Source organism: Stomoxys calcitrans, chromosome 3 (assembly GCF_963082655.1).
Source record: "Stomoxys calcitrans chromosome 3, idStoCalc2.1, whole genome shotgun sequence".
Taxonomy (NCBI): domain Eukaryota; kingdom Metazoa; phylum Arthropoda; class Insecta; order Diptera; family Muscidae; genus Stomoxys; species Stomoxys calcitrans.
The window spans coordinates 192,017,252-192,031,261 of record NC_081554.1 but is presented as its reverse complement, the minus strand read 5'-3'; the positions used below and the strand labels follow the sequence as shown (position 1 = coordinate 192,031,261).

The 14,010-nt window shown below is 36.1% G+C and overlaps 1 protein-coding gene across 4 annotated transcripts in view; it reads left to right on the top strand.

Annotated features, from left to right (window-relative positions):
- LOC106080480 (protein spitz) overlaps window positions 1–14,010 on the top strand; it is a 60,894-nt gene that overhangs the window by 18,505 nt on the left and 28,379 nt on the right. For 2 of the 4 annotated variants that reach the window (XM_013241851.2, XM_013241850.2), the window contains exon 2: window positions 4,572–4,600. The gene's annotated coding sequence lies outside the window, so the exon portion shown is untranslated. Of the gene's footprint in view, window positions 1–4,571; window positions 4,601–8,856; window positions 10,027–14,010 lie in introns of those variants that run through there. The other 2 variants (XM_059364602.1, XM_013241852.2) reach the window with 2 other exon arrangements.

Here is a 14,010-nt window from a genome sequence, read left to right as displayed (position 1 = left end):
AATTGTACCGTTGGTCTTAGGTTTATGTCGTTCTAATCTTTCTATACATTAGGGTTCAGTGGGGGAACTTCTCTCATATCAATACAGGTTTAAGCTCAATGATAAGGGACCTGTTTTTCTGATGTTAACGTTATGAGTCGGACATGCCAACCTCTGAGCTACAGTGGCCCCAGTGATCTATGGTCCAAGAACTCAAAACTGATTGGAGCAGCTAAGCTTCCACAGGTTGTGCATAGTGGAATGCTCCATACGGAGTAGCTGCAACGGTAGTCGCGGTATCGAGCGGAGAGTCTCAGAGAGTGCCTATGATGCTCAATATGACAAGGCGAGCTATTGGCGCCTTTAAATAATCAATGGCCATCTTGTTCCCGCTGCAATCGGTCCTTTGAACCGGAACGAGCTTGCTCACACAGGAGCTTGTCGAGGATCGCTACCTCCACATGAAAATGTGGCTACAACAAAAACAACAACTAAGAGGGTTGAATCTAGCCAATGCAAATTTGCCCATGAACATTTCATTACGAAACAGGGGCAAACTTCAAACATATCAATGAGCGCCGTCCAATTCAAGCTTAAGCTGAATGATAAGGGGCCTTCTTGCGACACCTTTTTGGAAATAAGTTTTTATAAATGTCACCAGCATTAAGATGACCAACGATGAAAATTATTTTCTTATGTTCTCGCCAGGATTCGAACCCAGGCTTTCAGCATCACAGGGGGACATGCTAATCTCTGGCGCCACGGTGGCCTCCTAGTAAGATTTTCTAAATGATACGAGAAAGAGTGTTAGTAAGAAATTCCCCCAAGAAGAGGACCTGAGGCAGAAAGAAAAAAGGCCATCACATGGCCTCAGTGGATTTTCGAACCTAAGCTAACCGGTTGTACGTACCGTATTGGCCCGATGGAGTCCTTCATAGGCAAAGATTAACAGTCAAACCATAACGTCGAACTTGCACAACCACATTTGCATCGATGAATTTATTTATGTTAGAATCCTTAGCAGCGAGCTTAAAGTTTACCTTACATCTATGAAAGACTCCAAACTTTACTTTTGATACACTTAAGAACCAAATGACTGAAAGTTCCATTAGTCTATATGTGTTGTTGTTGCTTATGAAATATATGGAAATATATATATGCACATACATACTATATATAATATATACAGTATATTCGCATAAATACATACATTAATGTATTTTTATTCATTCTAATTTGATTTTTATAACTTAAAGATGCTCACACTAAGAACAGGAGAAAACAAGAAGAGGAAGGCGATAAGGACCCATTCCTATTCCTATTTTACAAGAGTGAGGATGAAAGTAAAATAAGTAATGGAAGTCGCGAGCCTTGTGTCTTTAAACATAGTAAAAAAGATGTGGTGGTGGTAGTGTGACAAAAATGATGATGACAAGACCTTTTTTTTAGAATGTTCTAACTGCTGACAAAAGAAATAGTAGCAGCAGCAGCTTCATCCATTTATATAATAAATCCGAGTTGTCAGCGAAGAAAAGAAAATGAAGGCGGAAACATAAAAATCAACTAACTCCCTTTTAGATGAATGTAATTGAATTTTAAGCCCCCCTCCATCCTTTGGTGTTGCCTAACACTAAATATATCAACATACATACTTACATACCTAGCAACCATCCCTACAAACATTTTTTATAATTTTGGAAGAGTGTTCGTCGCCGCGATGAATAAAACAATCTTCTGGAAGATTTTTAAGCAATTTTTCTTCCGTATAAATCGCGAAACTCTCTTCTACGATATGATTGGACAATGTATTGCACGTGCGTAAGATTAAGTAACTCTTCGCTGTGATTCTCTTACAACCCATTGCGCTATATTCGTTCGTATGACCGGTGAAACACACTTCTAGGCTATAATAAGGCAATCCATTGCGTGTGCGGAAGTTTTACCAAGTCTTTTTGACGATTATTATGCTACCCATTGCGTGATGATCGTCCAGAAGATTTATTAATGGATCATCTGAGTTAACTTATTGCGATTTTTACTTTCAAGCCTGGTGCGTTTAGGACTTGTATTGAATTATGTTATTCGATGTTTTGTTTTGCTTGGACAACTTCCACAACACTAAACACAATTCTCATTTGGCTAATATGACGATTGGTACTTATATGTCAATTGGTACTTATATGACAATTGGTACTTATATGACAATTGGTACTTATAAGACGAGTGATACAAACATTTTTTTTTTTTTTGGTTTTTCGTAGTTGTTACGTTTTTGATGAACAACTAATATTTATATGCGTTTTTATATCTTGTGAGCAAATAACTCGCAACTCTTTTAAGCTGAATATTCTGTTCAGCTTTTCAGGCGGAATGCTGTCAAACTCCATTAAAAAACGTTGGCTGAAAATAGGCAGAAAGTAGTACTCTGTTTATAGTGAGGAACATGGCAAACAAATATTATAGTGGCAACACTTGAAACTATTGCCGGCATCATTTTTGCATGTTTTATTGCTTTCCTTTCCTTTTTCTTTATTTATTTGAGAAAAATGTATAAAATAGAGAAAACAATAAGTGCGGATAAAGAAATTTGCTTTGGTATGGAAATAAAAACATTTGTTTGCTGTCAAATTCCGCTCGCGGAATAATTCAAAATTTCAGCGGCTTTTCTGAAAGCAGAATAGAATACTTCCAACGACTATTGTAGAAGCTGTGAGGACATCAAAGAAGAAGTGACTATAGAACACCTTCTGTGTGTGTCCCGTGCTAGCATTCAGAAGGAGTTCCACATTAGCTTCCATTTCTTTGAGAACCTGTCTGATTTAGTGGATGTGATCATGCGCAAGTTATTGGGCTTTTTAAAGCGATCTGGATGATTCAACGGTAGGAACTAGAAGGCATCTTCCTTCTTCTGTGCCTGTGGTATCAATATAAATGAAAACGTATAAGTGAGTATGATGGCAGACTGCCACTTAAACCCTACTTAATCTTCCGAAGCAGAAATTTGTTACGATTCTAAGATATTCCAAGACTCTTCTGACTTTCTCCTTAGCAACCCATATGGAAGATTCGCGAAACACTCTTCCAGAAGATTCGTCTTAATAACACAACTCCTCACGACGGGGCAATTGTCTACGAGCCTTTGACGAGCTCGTCTGCGATCGTAACCTTTTTCTAGAAGATTCGCGGAAGGATGTTTGGCGATCATTTGCAAATTTGCAATTTGCGTCCTTTGGTGTCCTTTGGAGCGAGAAATATCTTGCTGTCATATGGCTGGCAACACCAGGGCTCTTAAAGAAAACCCTGTACCCTATGGTTATTTTTGTTTAATAGAATTTCAGATAATGTTGCATTTTATTGAAGAAGGAATTATATATGAAATTAAGTGGAAAACTACATCAACCATGGTGGCTTTTGTCAAATGGGATAAAAAATGTGTCGTCTAGGAGCTTATGAAGACAAATATTTTCGACATGGAAATTGTAAATTATAGCAGAAGTCGTCGTACAAAATTTCAGTCAAATCTGTTAAGAATATTGGCCTCTAGGCGCTCAAGAAATCGGTATATATGAAAGCTATATCAGGATTTTGACCGATTTGAACCAAATTTACCGTATATGATGAGTCATATCGCTGTCATTATACAAAATAGCGGCTCGCTCTAAGGGTTCAAGAATTTAAACCGGGAGACCGGTTTTTATGGGAGTTATATCTAAACACGGACCGAACTTGGCCAAACGTCCCAGCCGACCTAAATCAATGAGAAGTATCTGTGAAAATTTACGGGAAGTTTGCTATACTCGTTCGACAGTAAGCCTGTTTTGGACAGGCATATTATACTCTAATGGAAGGTATAAAAATACTCCACTCCAACCCTAACAGCCCGTGTGTTGCAATGTAGCGTTAACGCTCGGTTTTATCAACATTGAAAGGTCACAAAATCCGAAATTTATCAACAAAAATTAACACAACACTTTAAAACAACTTCAAATCTCTCCAAAAAGCATGCATTATACCAAGGTGGATTAATGAAGGTGGTTTCACGCGAACAGCCGGCCAGTTGGACCCCGTGCGGTTCAGGACGGAAACTGTCGACCCATCTCCTCGTTATTAAATGACCTCTCAATATTCAAGAAAACCGCTATTGCGTACTCCTTCATTAGGAGAGACGTCTCGACTTGTCGCACCACTTCGTGGAGGGCCGTTTACTCCGACGTACCCTTGAGGTATGCCTGAAGTTTTCCGACGTCAGACCCTCCCTCACCATCAATTATTTTTTGTTAAAAAAATTATTTAATTTTTAATGTCAAATGCTACGTTTTATAATGAGCATAATTGCCTCTTTACATTTACGATACATTTATTCTACATTTACGAGAGCATAAACAGGCATTTAACGAACCCTTTAAATAGGTTTATTTGGCAGTTCTATAAAGAAAATCTGAAATAAACCAAGGCTACATTAAGTTTTCTTAAGCAAAAACTTACATAAAAAACTTAATTTTGTTATTATTTAGACTTACGATTTTACAATATAAGAAGAAGTGTGTTTAATTTACGTTATTATTAATAACATTTTCATATTTTGTTTTTAGATTCGGGCATCTGAATTTTTGTCATTAAGGTAAGTTTCTTTACAATTTTATCACTTTAACGCCGGGTTTTTCTGGTTCTCCGGCTAACATTTTATCGTATCGATATTCTTCTGGTTAAAGGAATTTGGTTTTCCATAAACCTTAACCGGCAGATGGGTGTCGGTTATCGTCTTATCATCCTGATAAATATAGCTGTGTTTTGTTTACCGATTGCTGTATAGTAAGTATAACGGTGTGTTCGCGTATATTAAGAAACTTGTGCGGGGGAAAAACAACCAGAAGAAATTTGTAACTTTTCCTCTACAAAACTCTCCAAATGTTTTTCGCCCCTTACACTCTCACTAAAAAACGAACGACACTCTTATTGCTGATTGCTGCGTATAGTTGCCATATCTCCTAAATTACCTTAAAAGTATACGAGAAAACCAAATTTGTTAACAGGAGGTTTAATCCACGATAAATTAATGTTCCGGTTAACTAATACGAACTATTTTTTCTAGGAGAAACCCGCCTTAAGATTTGTTTTCCCTAAAGGAGTCCGAGTCTAAGCCCAATCAAATAGTTAAAGAGTAAATATCATGCCATAACATAATAAGAAACGATTAACTATAGTAATAGTACTAAAATAAAACAGAAAATATCTGACACACATTGCCTTTAAGTCTCCAGTTAAGACTTACTTTGTAAGCCCATGAGATTGACGGAGGCGATGCATTAGATTTGTACAGGTGGAAAGGTTTTAAATTATTTTACTGACTTTTTCTTATAAATAAAAAAATACCCTACTGAATAGGCCGGCTACTCCCTTCCCTGGGCAGGGAAGGAAGTAGACCTACTACTACTAAATTTCCCAATAACATTTCATTTAAGAACAGGAGATACTTCTCTCATATCAATGAGGGCAGTCCGATTAATGTTTAAGTTCAATGATAACGGGCCTCATTTATAATGCCAAGTCTGAACGGCGTGCCCCATAGCGACACCAATTGACAGAGAAGTTTTAACATGGCCGGATACCTCACAAATGAAGCCAGCATTAGTAAGGGGATAACCACCGTTGACATTTTTTCTGTTGTTCGTGCTCGGATTTAAACCTAAGTGCTCGGCGTCATAGGTGGACATGCTAACCTCTGTTCCACGGTGGCCTTCATGAATATTATTTAGAGACGAATTAGGCTGGACATCTTTGGACTGAAACCATCTTTGTGGTCCACTGTATCATAACACCATCATAATTCAGCAAAAAATCGACCTATTTGCCGAATACCCACTGAGCAAGGCTACGTTCGTATACTATAGTCGGACTACAACCCTTCGAACGTCAATAGACATCTGTTGCGCGTAGGGCAGATTAGAGTTCACCTATAATGTTTAAGGTAGGTGCTAGTCTTGCAAGCTGAAACCATCTCGGTGGTCCACTGTAGCATAACCCCATCATAATTCGGCAAACAGTCGGCCTATTTGCCTAATACTCACTGATTGGCGATGGCATCAGCAAGGCTCCGTTCGTATACTAAAGTTGAACTACACACCTTCGAACGTCAATAGACATCTGTTGCGCATAGGACAGATTCGAGTTAACCTATGGATATCATCTCTAGATATACAGTTCGCTGGCATAAGTCTATTAGTCACTGAACGAACACAGACAATGCCAAACTATATGTGTTATTGAGATTTCGTGGAGGTATAACTATTTGCTTACTTAATGCCATGGAATTCTTTAGTTGGCCCGGCGCATAAACCAAAACTACTACTGCCTACTTGAGCAATAAGTAGGCATCTATTGTCAAATGGGACCTTTATGTTATGGCTGAGGTTCCCTTTTCACAGTAAAAAACACATGGTTTTCGCCATTTATTTTTTAAAACACTAGAAAAATCTCAATGGTAACATAATACTTTTATGAAAATTGTTTCATAAATTATGGAGGAATGTCCTACTGAACGAAATTAACAAGTTTTTGCTTCAAAATTAATTATCTATAAAAGTAATCACGTAAAAATTTTGCGAAGAGCGGATATAGTACCAGGCTTTACTCGGTAGATGGCGAGTGTCAAAGTCCCTCAGACAACGATTTTGATAATAAACATAATTAAAGTAACAACAATGTTGCGTGCGGATTTTTTTGGTCTACGACAATTTTCTTTTCTTGGATGAGTTTCTTAAGATGCCAGACTATATTTTTATATCCATTCCTACTGTTCTCCTTATTTGTTTTGAATTTTTGCATTCCAAGTTTACAACAACATAAGGAGTAATAAAAACAAAAATAAGTTATGGTGAAGGGGAGAACACGGTGTATATACATGAACAAAAGTGCCTCGGCTGCATTATAAATGGAAGGAAGCTTTAACAAAAAAACAGCTCTAAATGAACATAAAAAGGCAACGGCCAGGCCACAAAACATGGATGCATGTCGCTGTTCTGTTGGCTGAGGCAAGCCCGCCCTGCCGCCAGCCAAGTATGAAGGAAGCAACTCTCTCTCACACACACACAAACACACGCGCGCACACACACACACGCACACAAACACATGTAAACCCGCGTTTTATGCCAGTGATCGAGCAAAGAATTTGCGCGCCAAATTTGTTTTTCAAAAAATTATTATTAAATCCCCACATATTGTGAAACCATCCTTGGAAAACACACTTCCTCCACTCTTCGTCAGTTTCATTATTCCCTCCTTCAGGTTGTAGTGTGAGTGTTCCTTGGTAGGTGTGGTATACACATTAAAATCTTGAGGTAGCTTCTTAATGCTGCTAAGGCTCCTCTTTTTTTGCGGTCCAATGCTCGGGGCAAAGTAGCGCTCGCTCTCGAGTTTAGCAAAACAAGTCAATAACATCAAGGACTGGATTTCCTTCAGTAAGGCAAAAAACCACGAAGAGTTCATTGGTTTTTGTTTGGGAGAATGGCCACAAAAACAAAAACAACAACGAAAACGACAATCACAATACGTACATTGATGGCGCGCGCAATTGACTATATCCAAGGCCCAGGCAAAGGGACGGGCATATGGGGGTTCCGTAGAGTATGTGAAGTTAGAACATTCTTTTGACGACCATGGAGGAGGTATATTTTTAGCAGCATAAATGTTTTTGCTTGGGTGCTTATGATTTCGATTTCAATTCACAAAAGCCTCCTTTTGGGTTTATTTAAACTAAGTCACCTACGACGATGATGATGACGCGATGATCAGTGTTGCCACTGAGAAAGAAATTGTTTGTCAAATTCTTTGATTACTCTATGCGACTTTGATTTCGACCACACAAATGTCTTGTTTTTGAGTAATTCAGAATAGAGGAACGGAAAGGGCTGACCAAATTAAAGCCATTGATCGAGCTTCCTAGGCTCGTTCAGATTTCTGAACCAGCAGTTCAGAACGTTAATGGTACCATGGTAACATGATGGTACATGGTACAATTAAAAGGTAGCGTGATTAGCACAACAACGAAAATCTACACCGAACGAAACTACCTTGAATGGCAAATGTCGTAAATTGAAATGCCAAAGTAGTTTAGAAATAAAATTTGTTTTACAACTTACCATCTTCAAATGTGTTTTATATTTTTATTTTCAACATTATAATACTGTTTTGTTGCTTATGTGTGGTATATCGATGGAACATTTTTTAAAGATTTCAGAAAAAAATCACAGCTTTGCTATTAAACTTTTAACATTTAGATTCACTGCGAAATCAAAACAAAAATAAAAATTATACTCATCTGTTCGCATGACTTCACCTTATAAGTGCATCCTGGATGGTACTCGGCTATTGGAATATATCAATTAAGTCAGAACAAAAGTTGTAACTTAAGGGTTTTGATTGACCACAGATCTGAGAAGAGTAATCAGTCTATCCGATTCCTCTTTACTCGAACACTTGTTTGGTTTTAACAATCAATAATACCGCAATCACAAACATCGACAACGGGACGGAGCTGCAAACTTGTAACTTGGTCCACGGTAAATTGGCCGGTGGTTGGTCAATAGCTCTGAAGCCAACAATGCGACAAATCACTCTTTGTTTAAAAAATGTTTCTATATAAAACTTTATATCTGGGAATTTCAACGAAAATGTACCCCCTTAAGCCTTGTAATGCCTTCGAGTTTTCGCCCGAATAGTTATCAAAAGGCACAATAAAAAAATTGTGTGAAATGACTACGAAATTTTTTCAAATAGGCAATACTATATTCTTTTTACAAAATGATTTCAACATGTTGCTAACAACATTGTCAAATTTCGTAGATTTGAAATGTACATGTCTATTAAATCCATCGAACAATGACAATCGTCTGTTTACAAAAATTGTTAGTTTAAATTTTTTAAGAAATATTGTATTTTTATTTTGTATGTATGTGTGTGTGTGTGAGTTTTTTGGGCAGAGATATTAGAGATACGAAAGACACTATACCCAAACAGAAGTCTATGTGTCTCTCTATTACCTAGGAATTCAATAAAAACCTCTGATCCAGTGCCCTCATTCAACTTGGACCAATCCGTGTGTATAGAGGGACCAGATAAGTTCGGGACGCACCCAGTCCAAAGCTACCTCTCAGAGAAGACAAACTCCAAGTCGCCATCTAAGAAAGATCCGTCCGGCAATGCCAATGCCGTGTAGTTGTCCCACGCCATCGGTCTACCGCAGAACAAACGCCTGGAATCCGAAGAGCGCGAAATCCCGACTCCCAATCGAAAGACTACTCAACGCAACGCCCTCCACGTACAAGTGCAAAGGTCTCAGATTAAGTATCGCATTCAGTGCTGCTCTTGGAGTGCGAAAGTACGGGAAGTAAGAAAGTTTTTTAATTACTTACTAAAAGAAGCATTACGGCAGGCTTGGGATCTGTAGATCTAAAAAGAAGGGTCAGCAGAGGAACACCTCAAGTAGTTGTGGTCTGGTGGACGGCCCTTCAATGCCTCTGGACATCGTGGCTGGAAAAATTGTTGCGACCACTGCTGTGAGGCCAAGGAAGCTTTTCCTTAGGTCATGAGGCGCCTACGGACACTGCTATATTCTTGATACAATGCCCGATTTCCCAGGCATTATGGACTACACACTGTCTGAGCCGCTTATTGATAAAAAGTACTGTATCACCATTCCTGATAGAATCTATTGGAACTATAATATCCCTGGTAATAAAATTTGCATACAAATTCTACACGGATAGTTCCATGGGCTTGGGGTGTAAACTGAAGAACTTGGACTGGTAATATCGAGAAGATTACCCGGCCACTGCAGTGTGTATCAAGCGGAGATCTTTGCGATTATAGAAGTGGTGGTATGTCTAAGGATACACATCTTAAATGTTGGCATCAATCCTAGCTCTGAAGGATTTGAGGCGGGTGCATCTACCGGAACGCACTTGAAGAAAACTACTCTTGTTTGCCGGGGGAGTAAATTTATTCAGGTACAATAGGTGGAGGTCGCTTTCCAAGGACTACATTTACCAGGTAGTTTTTCACCACTTGAATGTCGCTCTGTAATGCCAAACATAGAGTAGCTTCTATTTCTAATTCAATATTTTTATTTTCTTAAATACGAAGCGTACGCTTTGTACTTAAAATTACCGATTTAGGGAAACATTTGTTTTTAGCTTGGTTGACAGTTATATGATAACAATGATGTCAACATACAACTGTTTTCTACCAAAACAACGCTTTACACACCAAATAAAAAAGTTTGATAACAATTAAACAAATGAGCCACACTGTTGGAAACATTGTGAGATATCACAAAATTTAATTGATGTTTAGCCACATATTCCTTCCAATGCTGTTATCGATAATTAGAAAATAATGGGGTTTAGCTTTGAAATATGTCCTTGAGTTTTTAGATACGAGTCAGTGCAAGCATTTTTATCTTGAGGTTCAAATATGTAACACCCGTTACGTAAAAAGAAAAAAATTACGAATCTATCTACACATCAAAATACTTCCTTTTTTGTTCGAATTGCCGTTAAAGCAAACTGTTGAAGTACACAAAACGGCTTAACAACTTCCAGAACATCGAGGTCAACATAACTTCTAAATATCTTAATATAATCACATTTCAAACCATATTTGCCAACGAAGGAGGTCTGATACAATTCAAATCTAAAGTTTTAGCGAAATAATGGTAAAAAGACTCCTTTTATAAGCTCAGGACACATGCTTGTAAAATTGGACCATATGACAGCTATATCCAAGTATGGTCCGATCTAACCAGGTAATGAGGGATCTTTTAGAAATCATTCTAACCAATTTCAACGTAATCGGGTGAAAAATACGAGTTTTGTAAGCTTTAGATGGCATATATAGTCAAACCTATGACAGTAATTGATGGTTCTTTAAAGGGAATAAAATTGCACAAAGATCATATAAAGTGAAGGTTTCAAATATATTTGTTCAAAAGATATATTTATATATTGCAGTAAAAATTTAAAACCCATTACAATAGCATTTTTTGCATTTTTTTTTGTCGACAACTGCGACAACTCTGTCTCCAATCATTTAATGTTTTGAAATGTCTGCCATAAAGAAGATCCCTTTCCTTAACTTACAAATCGAAGACGTTGGTGAATGGGGAACATAAGGGGGTGGGGGCTGCCGCAGAAGCCAGACCTCTCAGAGTGCTTTGGCGGGTTCATTTGCAATTTGGCTTGTCAGCCTTGTTTACGTTTTCGGTCTCCTTTGCCGTAAATGTTGTTTACGATGTCGCCTTTTTTATCGTTTTGATTCGTCTGCTTTGTTTCTTTCATTTTTTTAAAATTGGCGCTAAACACCTCGGCTCCCCTACGTTCGTCTGCGTCTGTCTGCTCTGTGTATTTACTCCTCGTTACTCCTCGTATACTATGACGATGGAGGGAGTTTGTTTTTCGTAGCCGTTGCTTGTCCCGTACACGATCAATACGTTTATTTTCGAAATGTTGTTATGTTATTCCCAGAACTAAGGATATGATAAATCGCATTGTTTGTGTGCTAACTTCACTGAGTGACTGGGTTCAAAGAATTCCTATTCTTCTTGTTTTCCCATGTCGAATTCCAATTTGTGTGCAACTTTGTACCGTCGGTCGGTGGTCATCACAGGATTCCAGCTTACTTGCGGCTGTTGAAATGGTGAGGTGAATTAATGCGTTTTATCGCTGGTTATTTTTTTTCTTCCCCTGATTGTCGGGGAGTAAACAGTGAGATCTCTACAATGTAGTCTATTTTTGGAATGAGTGAGAGGAAAATGATTTAAATGTAATAAAATATTTTTTTTTGATAAGATTTCAATATTTAAAAGATTATTTTTGTATATGAAATATTTGGATTTGGGGGTGTGCTAACATCAACTCGAAATATTAACCTAAGTATGTGTTTTCTTGGTCACCATGACATTCTAAGTTTCATTCGGCCTTGTGCCAAGCCAAGGCTGGCTTTCTAAAATTTTGAAAAAAATATTTCTTAACGTTATACATATTTAGGTCTGTTGTAATATTATAGGAACAAAAATGGTACATTTATATTTCATTAATCTCCCAAAGGGGACAGATACGGGCTGTTTGACCATAAAAAGGAATATCAATGGAATGAAAAGTTTTTATTGACTACAAAAAAGAAATTACCAGTCACACAGGCGGATAAGATACAGATCAAGTACACCATTAGTGGTCGTTTCGGATGTTGGTACATGTTTAGATAGAGCTTTTCCATGGGTTTATTTTTCAATTTGGCTTCTTAATTTAATTTAGCATTTAGAGTTCATTTATAACTTTTCCATTTCCTTCCTACTAATAATGATGCGTATCGGTCCATTACGCGATGTATGTGAAGAAACTATAAAATATAAAAATTAAAAAAAAAAAATTGAAAGAAATATAAAAAAAAATGAAATAAATGTCATCAAATGCCACAAGACACTAAAATAAATGTCACTCCTAAGAATTTTGCGATTTTTTTTATTCGTCCACTTTACGCCAATCCAAAATTCATAGGACACGATACATCTTTCTTAACTCGAGCCAATTTTTTATAATTTTATTTTGTAAATTTTTGTATAATTTTTTAAAAATTTTTGGTATGATTTTTTTTATAATTTTTTTTATAACTTTTTTTTTGATTTTTTTAAAATTTTTTTTTGATTTTTTTTTTTAAATTTTTTTTTAAATTTTTTTTTGATTTTTTTTTTTAAATTTTTTTTTTATTTTTTTATTTATGAAGCTTGGCGTAGAGTACCAGCTATAGGTCATGGGGAAAATATTTTTTTAACTTTTTTTTTTACTATTTTTTATATTCTTTTGATTTTTTTATATAATTATATTTTTAATTTTTTTATATTTTTAATTTTTTTTTATATTTTGAATTTTTTTTTTTTATTTTTATTTTTTTATATTTTTTATATTTATTTTTGTTATATATTTTTTTTCCTATATTTTTAAACTTTTTTATTATTTTATAATATTTTATTAGTTTTTTTAGTATTTTATTTTATTGAGATTCCATCGCAGGATGCAATTTTCCAATTTATTTTTTATTTTTGCTTTGTCTGTTTGCGCTTTCTTTTTTCGATTTTAAAATCTTATTGAGATTCCATTGCAGGATATTATCCGGCATTAGACCATTGTTTAATGTTTTCTTTTCAAAGAATAGTATAGCAAAAAACATTTAAAAGTCAGCAAAAGTATGTTGTTGCCAGAAGCATTTGACTGGCTATCCGTATCGCGATTACAATATCATCAGCGGACGACGCCAAATGAACTGAAGTAAACCACGCAGTAACTTAAAAACTGAGTTATTACTTCATAACTGAAGTGAAGTAACTCCGTAGTGAATAAGTTTCATTTGTCTCATTCGCTAAAATAACACCTTGAGGACGAACATGGAAATGTTTCGAAATATGGGAAAATCAAAAGATATAATAAAGTATAAAAAAACGTCTTTTTTTTTAATTTTTACACATATGACCTCAAGCCGAACTAACTCCAACAAATAATTTTGAAAAGGTCAACTAAACCCCAACAACAGTATTTTCCTATACCTATTTCCTTATTAGAGCTATAACTTTTCTAATACGGGTCTTTTCTTATATTATATTCCACATAATTGTCGTATGGATCGATCTCCCAATGTAAGGTCTACGGTATATAAACGCGCATTTATTACACAATTTTTTTCAAAATTTCGAACAAGATTTACGTTGGATTCCTATATATACATGGTCCAGATGAAACTATGTTTGGATATAGCTGTCATATAGACCGAGCTCTCGATTTAAGATATTGTACCTATAAAAGATTAAATTTTTCTATTTATTAATTTTTTTTTTAAATGCATTGTAAAGGCTTCCACTAAATTAAATATCCTTTATATTTGTGATCTTTTTTTTTTTGTCATAGCTTCCTCTACTTAATTCATGTATTTCTTTGTTTTTGTTTTTTTTTTAATCGTCCTCCAATTTGTGCTTATGCTTTTCTT